At 40.4% G+C, this 11,620-nt stretch overlaps 1 protein-coding gene across 1 annotated transcript in view; it reads right to left on the bottom strand.

Moving 5' to 3' along the window:
* The window catches only part of mtnr1aa (melatonin receptor 1A a), a 50,855-nt gene that overhangs the window by 16,333 nt on the left and 22,902 nt on the right, over window positions 1–11,620 (bottom strand). The window lies entirely within an intron of this gene.

Here is an 11,620-nt window from a genome sequence, read left to right on the forward strand (position 1 = left end):
TCTGAGTCCCCTCACACACCCCGCAGGTATTTATAGCCCGATCAGCCTAATGCAGCGCCATCTGCAGGAGCCTGAAGTTACTCCCAACACTTCAAACACTCAAAGTAACATTTTTGTGTCCAGGGAGCTTATGAATAACTGCTTAGTACACTGCATAGGGAGTAGTGTGTAATTTGGGATTAAACCCTCAGGGCTAGCATGCTAATACAAGTGTTTTTGTCTTTTTGTGGACAGAAATATTTGTAAAAAGGAGGGAAATACAGGCCCTCACACAAATCTGGAAAAGACGAATATTTGCAAAAAGAAGGGAAATACAGGCCCTCACACAAATCTGGAAAAGACGAACCCCCCCACCCCCCACACACGCACACACCATTCCCAATTTTTTTTTCTCTTCCGCATCAAAAACCAATTAGCAGAGCCTGGGCTCCAGTTTGCAATTACCAGGGAAGTTGATCCCGGACGAAGATTGGATTAGACCCATTTATGCCCGCCAGCTTTTCAAGTGCACTCCATATAGGATCCACTTAATAAGGAACCACTTATAGCCTTGTCCAGAGTGCACTATCCTTAAAATGCTTGCACTGCTGAGCTGCGATTCTGCAGAACACACAGATCAGTGAGGCAGTGCCATGACACTCATTGCTGCCACTTCGAACACTGGATATATTTAGCCCAGGAAGGTGCAGTATTAAAACCATCCTTTATCAAGAATAGGCTCCTTGTGAAGAGTCTAGATCAGAGATATTCATGTTTCAATGTAATCAAATCAGCTTAATGAGACCATTAGGGGTCAATCAAAAGCAGGTTGGGCTCAGTGCATTCAGCAGTTCCTGAATTTGCTTCAAACAAAGGCAGTAAACAGGCTTAGAAAGCTCACCTGTGGGACGTAGGACGTACCTTGTTTGATCAACCATGGCTAAAGACCTACTGACCTACTCGTTGCTGTGAACAACTATAGCCCTATTTCTCTCTAGGGTCTGATGGACCCTAAGTCTCAATACCCCAAGCTTAGTCATCAGGGCTTTAGAAGACTCTGAACTAGTGTTGCACCAATACCAATACTTATACTGTCAATACTGAATATACCAATACTGGTACCGGCAATAGAGAGCACCGATACCATCTGCGTATCGGAGTTAGTATCGGTACTCGGTATCTGAAAGGAAAAAGTGGTATCGGTGCAGCCCTAGTCTGAACCTCAATGAAGGTTTCTGAACCAGCTTCTCAGAAGATGTAGTATCCCAGTACACAGTTTTTCTCTACGTGGTCAACCATGCTAGCCATTGTTTCCGAGTTGGTCCAGCCTACCTCATTATTCTCCACAAACAGCGAAACCCTACTTCCTGATGCTATGATGGGTGCTAATTTGAAAAACGGACCTCCAGTAGGTCTAAAAAACACCATGTAATCGTTGGCCCTGGCTTTAGGAACCAGCAGCCTAACCTACCTCATTATTCTCTCTGTAAACAACTAGAACCCCATTATCCTACAGTATGATGGATGCTAATGTGGAGCTTTGCCCTCCAATAGGTGTGAAGAACTTGTGTACTCCTTGGCCATGGCTGTAATTATTAAATGATCTTTGCAAGAACTTCAAGAATCAGCCAAGAGCCCCATTTAAGATTCATGACTGTGTGTGTTAGCCAGGTTTCTGAATTTGCCTTCAGAAGAAGTAGCATCTCGGCTACGTCTCGGCTCAAACGTTTACTTATCAGGCTTTTAGCTTGAAGTTAGTGTGTGTTAGCCAGGTTAGCCACGATGAAGTTTGATAAAGCTGGTCTGACCCGCCTCATTGTTCTCTCTGAACCACTAGCACCCCATTCTCCTGCAGTATGATGGATGCTAATTTGGAGCATGGACCTCCAACTGGTGCGAAGAACATGAGCACTCTCTGGCCACAGCTGTTGTAATTAGAACTTCAGGAATCAGCTGAAAACCCCAATGAAGATGCATAACTGTGTGTGTGTGTGTGTGTGTGTTAGCATGGCTCCCAAATAAACCTTCCAGAGGTAACAGCAAGCGAACGCAACCAGGCTCAAACTTTTTAACTTGTGAGCAAAAGCTTTTAGCTTTTTTCTACTGTGGCAGCCAAGTCTGAAGGTCGTTGTTGCAGAGCTGGTCTAAACAGCCTCATTATTCTCTTTGAACAACGAGAACCGCATTCCTCTACTGTATGATGGATGCTAATTTGGAGCGTGAACCTCTGATAGGTGCACTTCTCGGCCCAGTCTGCAATCTTTAGGGAAACACGGTAAGCGTCTGAGACTCGCAGAAAATGCTGCTTTCAGGGAAACTGCATTTCATAGCCTCAGCAATGAAGTGGATGGTGGTCCTCATGACATGGCTGAATACACACACTAACAGGCTAGCATGCGCATGTGCTAAACACACACACACACATTTAGCGAAGCAACAGCTGCCTACACTGGTAAAAATAAAGGTGGTACCAAGGGCTCTTTGTGCGATGCCATAGAAGATCCACTTCAGGTGAGTTTGAAGCCAATTACCAATTAACCAATTACATGCCTTTCCTGAGACATACCCAACCAGCTGCCGCCTCTTTTTTTTGTTCGAATAGCAGCAGCAATCAACACCATCAGAGGAAAGTGCCGGGTACCCAGCTCTGATACATCGTCTAGCATCGCACTGAAGTGATGTAGGGACAGAGAGCCATCTTATACCACCTGGAGGCCGCAAGACTGTGCTCACTCAGGCTCCGGCTGCAGGACTGTGCTCACTCAGGCTCCGGCTGCAGGACTGTGCTCACTCAGGCTCCGGCTGCTGATGGCAGGCAGCATGACCTCTGATTCGAACCAGCAAATCTTCTGGTCTGAAGGCCTTAAGTTGATGTTAATGTCCGGACTTGATTTACAAACTGAAATCTTCAGGCCCCAAAAGTGGTTCTTCTACGGCGTCACTTAAAGAACACTTTGCCGGAGCTTTATTTTTAGGAGTGTGGTCAAATAATGGAGCATCGGTCTTCAAGCCAGAGGGTTTGGACGTCTCAGAATGCCTGGCCTCCAATTGGTCGGCTGGTGGAACTGTGTTCGTTTTGTCACCCTTTGACACCCTTGATTAAGCAGATGTGCTCGGCCCAGTCTGACCGAAAGAGCTCAGCAGTAATCTGCTTAAAACTGGCAGGTGTGTGTGTGTGTGGGGGGGGGGGGGGGGGGGTTAATATCGTTTATCATTATTTCATAATTTTTTCGGTTGCTAGTGGAAGCTCACCAGGGTCAAAACAAGAGCATCGCTTGATATGTCACATTCTGCTGGACCCGAGGCCATGGAGTGTGTTGAATTTCTCATAAAAAGCTGCACACGGGGAGCTCAGATCTCAGGACCACGTGTCGCATGTGCCTGTAAGCGTGTGAATTAAGTGAGGCGGCTTCGTCCTGGTGTGGGACTGATGTTTCAGGTATGAGGCGCTGCTTCTTAACGGAATCTGACAGCTGAAGGACTCAAAGACCTCATATCTTCAAAATGGTTCACAGGAGAAGGAAAATCCCTTTAAAGGTTTCCTAGAATGGAAAACTGTCATAAGAAGAGTCCGTCATGGAGTTCATAGAAGTGACAAACTGGGAACCTCAAACACTGTTGTTCCTCCTTCAGCAGAACATCCAGCAGAATCAGAAAACAGAGCTGGAAAACAGGCCAGTTCCAAAAACTCAAAACTGTTACATCACAGTATTGACTCGTTAATATTTACAACCCCAAAAATGCCCCATAAATCCTGCCCACTAAAGAAAAACCCTAGTCAAATCTGAAGAAATGGAAAATCATGGTACAATCAATGGTAAAGTATCTAATAGACTACCTAACAAACTATTAAACAGACTGCCAAACAAACTATCCATAATCTAAAAACCTACCAAGCAATCTAATATACTAACACACTTTCTTACAAACTATCTACTAAACTATCTACCAAAGTATAGAACAAACTATGTAACTATCTAAAAACGTTCCTACAAACTATCTACCTACCTAACAGAGTATTTACTCAATTATGTACCAAAGCATCTGATGAACTATCTACAAAAGTATCTACCAAACCATCTAACAATGCCTAACTACCTATAAAACTATCTAACAGAATGTCTAATACATTTTTCAACAATTAACTAAACTATTTACTTATGTATATAATAAACTATCTAAAGGATTATCTACCTAACCATCTAAACAACATATCTAACAACATATCTAACAAAGTATCTAACAAAGTATCTAACAAAGTATCTAATAGAATGCCTAACACATTATCTACCAAACTATCTAACAAAGTATCTAACAAACTATAACAAAGTATCTAACAAACTGTCTAATAGAATGCCTAACACATTATCTACCAAACTATCTAACAAAGTATCTAACAAACTATAACAAAGTATCTAACAAACTATAACAAAGTATCTAACAAACTATAACAAAGTATCTAACAAAGTATCTAATAGAATGCCTAACACATTATCTACCAAACTATCTAACAAAGTATCTAACAAACTATAACAAAGTATCTAACAAACTGTCTAATAGAATGCCTAACAAAGTATCTACCAAACTATCTAATAGAATGCCTAACAAATTATCTACCAAACTACCTAACAAAATATCTAAAAACTATCTAACAAAGTATCTAACAAACTATATAATACAATGCCTAACATATTATCTACCAAACTATCTAACAAATTATCTACCAAACTATCTAACAAAGTATAACAAAGTATCTACCAAACTATAACAAAGTATCTACCAAACTATAACAAAGTATCTACCAAACTATCTAAAAGTATAACAAAGTATCTAACAAAGTATCTAACAAAGTATCTAATAGAAAATATTCTTAAAATATTCTTTAAATATTCCGACATTGGAATTGGAGTTTTCATTTTCAAACAAAAACTCAGAAATGTTCCTAATCCAAGGCTATGAAACCAAATTCATTTGGACTTATGTTTTAAAACAATCTGCCTGTAGTTATGCAGTCTTTGGGGAAAAGCAGCTATTAGCCTCGAGCAGCATGTTTACCTCGGTCACAGTGTGGGGTGAAAGGAGGCTCCGTTATTGATTATTGGTTTTTGAGCACACTGCACTCTTCCTACACGATAGATGGCACTGTCTGCTCACAGACTTGAGCCCCACCTCCAACAGAGAGCAGAAGAGCGAACAGAAGAGTAGTACATGTATTGAGGGCAAGTCTATTAATTGTGCGATACGTGGATATGTCGTCAGGCCTGCTGACAGCTCAGGGAGATGGCAGGAAGAGTAACGGGTGTTTTTCGCTAATGTTCCCTGTACCTTGACGGTACAGGGACGGTATAAGGTCATTCTGGGCAGTGTTGTTAATAAGACCCTAAATTCTCCTAAAATAAAATAACATACTAAAGATGGACGGAAGCTAGTAGAGGGCGATTAACATTATGCTAATGAGATCATGCTAACTGATCTAATTGACCCGCTGACATTTATCGCCAAGTCAGCATTCTTGGGCCCAGATTGCCTTTAAAAGGGCATTTCATGCCCATAATAACACTCCGCTTATGTGACGTTTAATCATCTAAATCCTTGCGTTTGCAGGCCGATGTTTATTCACACATATTTTCTAATCCCTCCGTTATTAAACCGCCTGCTATCAGCGAGCCATCACTCAAACCCTCCCTTTATTTTCCACAACAGTGGCTATATCCACTCTCGCCAGCACCGACAGCAGCTACCAAGAGATACGGTGGCCTTCCCCCTAAATTAGGAAGATACAGGCTGGCGGGAATTGCATGGGCACACACACACACACACACGATCTACACAAAAATAAAGACCATTAAATTGTGTTGCTGCAAATGGTGGGTGTGTAGAAAACACACACTATGACCTGTATCTGTCCTCTGGCACACACACACATACACATATCAAACTACCAGGGGCAGTTCTCACCTTAAGAACCCCTCCATAAGAATCCCTCCAGTCACACACACATGTAGCTCATTATTCAGTGGGGTGTATCTATAAGCGTATAAGACTATGGAACAGTGTGTGTGGGTTCTCACTGGCGTGGTTTATAAAGGCACCCTATCTGGATACACTACTTTTGGTGGCGCCTTCTTTAACAGTCGCGTCTATTTTAAAGGGATAGTCTGACGAATGGCTGAATGAACAGGACCGATCCCTGACCCCCGATGCAGTCAGTCAGCCAAGACAGGTTAGATAGCCAGCGTAAGCTTTTTTGATATGGAATTGAAGATGCTAGGCTAACGTTGCTAACAAAACACTGGATTTAGACTGTCACCAATCTCCTCTCTATAAATTTGCATCCCTCCACCCCCTCAAAAACAACCAAAGACCTTCATTTGATTGACGCGGACAAATCGATCAAAGTGAAACATAAGATGAAGTAGTTTATGATGAAGACTGAAAGCTCTCCATGGCCCCAGGTGAAACATTAATATATAGACTTGTTAATATACAACATTATATATATATATATATATATATATATATATATATATATATATATATATATATATATATAGAGAGAGAGAGAGAGAGTCTAAATATATAGTGTATATATAGACAATATATAGACTTGTTTATACAGAGTATATATATATATATATATATATATATATATATATATATATATATATAGAGAGAGAGAGAGAGAGAGAGAGTCTAAATATATAGTGTATATATAGACAATATATAGACTTGTTTATACAGAGTATATATATATATATATATATATATATATATATATATATATATATATACACACACACACACACACACACACATATATATATATATATATATATATATATATATATATATATATATATATATATATATATAAATCAAAATATTATGCTAGTTAACCTTAATTGGGCAAGACCATTAGGTGGTATGCTAACACTACAATATCGTTGATGGATGAGGCCGGCCCACTAACACTGCTGTAGAAAAGCTGGATGTTTTTGAAAACTAATTTTATTATAATTCTATAAAATATATTCATTGGAGCATTTCATATATGCTAAATATGTGTTTAAAAATGCCACATAATGTGTTTATGAAATGCCAATTATTATATTAAACAAATGTTATAAAAATGGCATATATATGGTCAAAAGATCCTAAATATGTTTTGTAAAAATGCCAAAAATATATTTAAAAAATGGCAAATATGTAAACAAACATTTGATGCCAACAAAATATATGAGAAATAGCTAATATATGGTTAAAATATGCAAAATATGTTTTAAAGTGCCAAAAAATATGGTTAAGAAAAGCCAAATATGTTTTAAAAAAATGCCAAATATGTTTCATAAATTGGCAAATATTTGATTAAAAAATGCCAAATATATATTAAGAAGTCTAAGTCTAGTGTTTGTTAGCAACATTAGCCTAGCATCTCCTGTTGTAAACTAATGGAGCACACGTCCTTGGACACTTGTAGTGGCATTATCTTAGTTTGCCAACAGTAGATTATCCAGTAGATTAGCTACAGTGAATTAGGCAGTACCACTGTCATTATCAGCAAAGGCTCCCAAGTGGCTCCGCTGCCATTGCATCTGCCCTATCTTCAGTAAATTGCAAGTCAGTGGCGGTCAGAGTCCTAGACGGCCTAATAAGCCTCACTCTCTCTGGGTGTGTAGGATGACCCCCCTCCCTCTCCCCATCATTCACACTGTGCCGGCCAGCGGCGACGTCTGTTAGCTGAATAGGCAGTTAGTAGTCTCCTCCATACAAGTTCAACTGTCCAATCAGGACCTTAATTTGATCTCGCTGTCTGAATACTGAATGCAATCAAATCCATACAGCAATGCTGCTCTGAAATCTAGTAGAAAGCCTTCATCTTGCCTGGACAGTAGAGACAGTTACTCCAACAGAAGCAGGAGAAACTCTTTATTAAACCCTGATTTCTGTCCCAATACTTTTGTCAATATAGTGTATATAAGTAGAGACAGTTACTCCAACAGAAGCAGGAGAAACTCTTTATTAAACCCTGATTTCTGTCCCAATACTTTTGTCAATATAGTGTATATACCAGGTGTTCAGCAGTGTGTATGTAAGCCCTGCAAAGGTCCAGCAGTAGCAGAAAAGGTGCTCATGGTCCAGACAGAGGTCACTGTGAATGTGAAGGTAACACATCCACCAATACACACTCCCCCTTACCAGCCAGACACACACACACACACAGCTGATGGCCAACAATTACCTCTATAACAATATCTCGGAGTCACACACACACACACACCCATACACACACCCATACACACACACACATTAGACAGAGTGGTCTAACTTTAGATGTGGACTAGTAATTAATTCCAGTATGAGTCATCCTGCACGAGTGGCTCGGCCACAGATAGGCTCTGAGAATGTGGTCACATGAGTGGACTGAAAGTGGGTTACTGTTCATCAGCCTTTCTGGAGGAAGCCTCTGGAGGGTCCGCTCCGAGCAAAGGTCAAGGACGTCCGAGCTAAAGACAGAGCGGATTTTCCGATAAATCGTTGTGGACGAATTGATTGCTGGGAGATGACCGTCTGTAATTAAGTGAAGAATACTGTCCAGGGGGTCGGGCTGCCATGTGCCCAATGATTCCAGGTGGGCTCCTGACCCGCTGTGACTGTAATTAGGGAGATCTGTTTCCAATGATCCAGTATGAAATCTATTTAAAGTGTCCATAACTGATTGTAGAATTCTGTCAGATATTTCCAATTAATCTGTATGACTTAAAAATTAACAAATCTAATGGCTTATTGCATAAGCTCATTATTATATAATTATTTAAAATAAATGTAACGTTGTAGAATTATGTCAGTTCAAAGTTTACTTTTTCTACAAATCAGTATGAATTCTTTTTATTTATTGTAAAATTCTGCCAGTTAGAAATGGAGTTTTACACTGAATCAGTATGAATTATTTTAAATAAACTATCTATAATTTAAATGTAGAATTTGGTCAGCTAAAAGTTAACTTTTTCTATTAATCAGTATAAATTTATTGAATATAATGTAATTTATTGTAAAATTCTGCCCATTAAAAATTTTGTTTTACAATGAATCAGTATGAAATCGTTTTATGATGTAACTTGTAAAATTGTAAAATTCTGCCAGTTAATTTTTTTCCTTTTTTTCCAATGAATCAGTATGATTTTTTTTTAAATGTACTCGCTAGCTTATTGCAGACTTCTATCGGCTATTTTTACTAATTAATCAGTATGAATTATTTTAAATAAACTTTATAATTTATTGCCAAATTCTGTCAGTTAAAAGTTAATCTTTTATATTAATCAGTATGAATTCTTTTAAGTTAACTACGTAACTTATTGTAAAATTCTTCCAGTTGGAAATAGAATAGAAGTAGAAGAGTTTTACAGTGAATCAGTATGAATTCTGTTAAATGAACTATCCATCATTCACTGTGGAATTTGGTCAGTTAAAAGTTTTTTTCTATTATCAGCATGAATTCATTAAATTCAATGTAACTTAAATTAATTGTACAATCTGCTAGTTAGAAGTGGAGTTTTACAATGGATCAGTATGAATTTTTTTAAATGTACTCGCTAGCTTATTGCAGACTTCTGTCAGCTTAAAGGTAAAATGATCAGTTTATCAGTATGAATTCTTTTAAATGAATCTAACATTGTAGAATTCTGTCATTTAAAAGTGAAACGTTTCTACAGTATGAATTCTAGCTGTTGTAGAATTCTATCAATTAAAAGTTGATTGTTGTAATGAATCAGTATGAATTCTTTTAAATGAGCTGTCTGTGTTTTGTTGTACTTTGTTTGCTGACGTTTGCTGTGTCAGTTTTGTGCTATGAGGTAAAAGTAGAGTTTTCCGGTATGAATGGTGTGAATGAGCAGCCTGTGATTCACAGGAGGACTGAGAGCACAAATCTGAATGGATCAGTGACATGAGCTGCTCTTCTCATTCCTCACACAACAACAAAAACACACACACACACAAAAACACACACACAAAAACACACACACAGTGATTACAGATGATGCCTCGCCTCACTCTGTCCTTTAATGAACCAGTAAAGCAGCTGTTACTCCTGCCATCATGATTTCCATTAAAGACCAGTTAACACAGCTCATTCTGAAAACAGCCTCCCTCCCTCTCTCATCTCTCACTTACTCTCTCCCTCCCTCCATCCATCATCTCTCCCTCTCTCCAACATCCACATACAACAAAACAACACCACCCAACAACAACCAAAACAAAACAACACAACAAAACACAACAACAACAACAAAACCAACTCACACACAACCACCAACAACACACACAAAAACACAACACTCCAACAAACAACAACACACACACACCCACCAAACACCTCAAAACTCACAACACAACCACCACAAACACAACACACACTCTCCCTCACCACTCTCCAACCTCTCTCTCACCACACACTCCTCCCTACTCCACACTCTCTCTCTCTCCCTCCAACCATCTCTCACAATCACACACACACTCACTCCCACCAACAACTCTCATACCCACACTCACACCCTCCCACCAAACCACAAACAACACACACACTCCCACACCCTCAACACTCTCTTACACTCTCTCCCTCCATCCTCTCATACTCTCTCTCTCTCTCCACCCTCCATCCATCCACTCACTTACACTCTCCTCCCACACCCACCATCACCTAACTCTCTCACACACCCATACCTCACACACACACTCACTCACTCCATCCATCTCTACACACACACTCTCCCACCATCTCTCACTCTTACTCTCACACTCTCTCCCTCCCACCATCCCACACTCTCTCTACTCTCTCTCCTCCCCTCCATCCATCCATCTCCTTACTCTCTCTCACTCCCTTACTCTCACTCTCTCTCTCTCTCTCCCTCCATCCATCTCTCTCTTACTCTCTCTCTCTCCATCTCTCTCTTACTCACACTCTCTCCTCTCTCTCTCCCTCCATCTCTCTCTTACTCTCACTCTCTCACATCTCTCTCTTACTCTCTCTCTCTCCTCCTCCCTCCATCCATCTCTCTCTTTACTCTCTCTCTCCCTCCCTCCATCCATCTCTCTTACTCTCTCTCTCTCCCTTACTCTCACATCTCTCTCACTCTCTCCCTCCATCCATCTCTCTCTTACTCTCTCTCTCCCTCCCTCCATCCATCTCTCTTACTCTCACTCTCTCCCCTCCCTCCCTCCCTCCATCCATCTCTCTCTTACTCTCTCTCTCTCCTCCCTCCCTCCATCCATCTCTCTCCCTCCATCTCTCTTACTCTCTCTCTCCCTCCCTCCCTCCCTCCATCTCTCTCTCTTACTCTCTCTCTCTCCCTCCCTCCCTCCATCCATCTCTCTCTTACTCTCTCTCTCCCTCCATCTCTCTCTCTTACTCTCTCTCTCTCCCTCCCTCCATCCATCTCTCTTACTCTCTCTCTCTCCCTCCCTCCCTCCCTCCATCCATCTCTCTCTTACTCTCTCTCTCTCCCTCCCTCCCTCCATCCATCTCTCTCTTACTCTCTCTCTCTCCCTCCCTCCATCCATCTCTCTCTTACTCTCTCTCTCTCTCTCTCCTCCCTCCATCCATCTCTCTTACTCTCTCTCTCTCCCTCCCTCCCTCCCTCCATCT

The sequence above is a fragment of the Salminus brasiliensis genome, chromosome 24 (assembly GCF_030463535.1).
Source record: "Salminus brasiliensis chromosome 24, fSalBra1.hap2, whole genome shotgun sequence".
Taxonomy (NCBI): domain Eukaryota; kingdom Metazoa; phylum Chordata; class Actinopteri; order Characiformes; family Bryconidae; genus Salminus; species Salminus brasiliensis.